Below are 2,332 nucleotides of genomic sequence, written 5' to 3' on the forward strand. Positions count from 1 at the left end.
AGAGAGAGAGAGAGAGAGAGAGAGAGAGAAGGGGAGGGGGAGAGATAAGAGTCTAATCTATTGGCTCTGTGGGTTTGCTAGGGACATGGATTGACGTAAGCTGTATGCCTAGGCCTCACTTTGTTGTAGAGGGACTGGGGTAGGGCCTTATTCCATATCGGTGTTCCATTATTATCAAGTAGGGTGGTTTTAACCAATACTGATAGTGAAGGAGCAGAACTTCAATATTGTTCGAACAGCTGCGCTTTCTTCAATTTTAGAAGCTGTAGTTTAGTTTAAGTAAAGTTTAACGCTCTTATTAAATAAGTCACATAAATGCCAAAGATTAAAAAGTTACTAAGAGAGTAACAAATAATGAAAAGTAGGAGAGTTACGGACAACAGATGTTTAGTAGTAAAGAAGGAGCACGATACACTAGAGCAGTCGCAAATCACCCACTTTTTTTGTTTTGTTCGGATGAATTTATTTTTTTTTAACTTCTGAGCATACAGTTGGAAAAGTGACATGATTCTGTCAAGTCCTTCTGACATTCTAAACTGATCAATATCTGTCATGTACATCTAATGCTTTAATTGAGCAACCAGAACGACTTTGATTGTGATTCTTGTGCGTTTTTTAAACGTATTCTATTTTTGATCAGTTTGGATTGACGGTTAGTCGAACATTGTGAAATCCCCTTCTTTTGCTCTCCAGTTTTTTTTTGTTTTTTTTTAATTTTAATTTTTAACGATCAAAACAAACAGTGTTTCTTCCACTACCCGATTTGGTGCTGAATTTCTATGGGTGGTTGAAATGTCATTGTTGAAAGGAGGAGGGGGGGTCTGGGTGGGGGGTTTGCTCATCACGTCTTGTGTCGTATTTATCACGTCCGTTATTGCATTAAGTGTCCCTCTCGATAGCAGCTAAGTTGTGGAGATGAGGTGGCTCTGACCTCTGGATGGGCAGAATTACAGCTGAGCCAAAATATTTTTGTTTCCTCACTTTGAAACTTGAATGTCCACAGCATAACACCGCAAGAAAATGTAGGTAATCGAATCGCTGATTTTTCGTTTCAGAGACAAAAAGAGTGCAGATTACATTCTATAACCTTGCATATTACAAGCCTTCGGCAGCACGGTCTGTAAATTGTTATTATTGAAAGCATTTATTACAGACTTTACCTCATTAACTGAACAAGTCAAGTACAACATAGCCACTGAAATAACCTTAAAAGGGGAGCTCGAAGGTCGTACGAGATCAAATGAATACCAAAAAATGAACATCAGGCTATAAACAAAGTGAGAACCACATGTATATCAAACCTCACAGAAATCACCGCAAAGGCTTCTAGTATGAACACCCAAGAGTGAATTAGATAGACCAATAAATAACCATCAGTGGCAGTTTAGGCTGTTTTCACTCGAAATGTTGGGAGCTCTTAAAGATTTCCACCAAACGTTTTGGCAGATATCTTCGGGGTCAGGGAAAAGAAAGATTTCTGTGATCCCCGCGAAGCAACTGTGGCGACTGGAGATCACATTATTGGTTCACGAAGCTCTGGCAAACGTTAGGAGAGGAAACTCTTTTCGAAAAAAGGAAAGAAAACAAAGAACCTCAACTGAAGTTATAATCACTCACATGCATTAACGCCCATTTCTCAGTGGGATGGTTTTCCACTTATCTGCGGATGCTTATATATATATATATATATAATGAATATATTATTTCTTCCCTTGTCATTTGGAAGAAGAAGGAAGAGAGAGAGAGAGAGAGAGAGAGAGAGAGAGAGAGAGAGAGAATGGGTGAGGGTGCGTGCAGAGCGTGTACGAGCGTAATTAGATGAATTAGTGCCAGATATAGCCTAGACCTGCACGCGCTAGAGCTTGATACGCCAAGGGAAACGACGTGATGACTAAACGCTTAGTACTTGAGCTGACAAAAATAATTCGTTTGTACCATGGAAAGGAAAGATTAGAGTATTGGAAAAAAAGAAAGCAGGAAGTAGGAGACCTGAGTGTTTGAAGTTCTACACCACCTGAAAGAAAGACACACATGGAAGATGAATTCCTCATTATTGTTCACATTTATTTTTATTCTTAATATCGTATGTCTCATTTTGATTATTTTTCAAGATATGGAACTTCATCTGAGGCGGCTCCAAAAGCAGTCTCCAAAGACAGCAACTTCCGCATTGGAAGCATAAAAATATCAAAACATCTGACAATCAGAATGTTATAAAATAAAAACATTGTTTTCTAAGGTTTTGTACGTCTTCTTGATTTGACAAATGGAAATGGTTATTCTTTCTTTCCCACAACAGACAGACAGACAGACAGACAGACAGACAGACAGA

General features: G+C 38.7%; 1 protein-coding gene across 1 annotated transcript in view; it reads right to left on the reverse strand.

The window, feature by feature from the left end:
- LOC101857401 overlaps nt 1-2,332 on the reverse strand; it is a gene marked incomplete at its 5' end in the record, with an annotated part of 30,363 nt that overhangs the window by 27,363 nt on the left and 668 nt on the right.

This window comes from Aplysia californica, unplaced genomic scaffold (assembly GCF_000002075.1).
Source record: "Aplysia californica isolate F4 #8 unplaced genomic scaffold, AplCal3.0 scaffold00123, whole genome shotgun sequence".
Lineage (NCBI taxonomy): Eukaryota > Metazoa > Mollusca > Gastropoda > Aplysiida > Aplysiidae > Aplysia > Aplysia californica.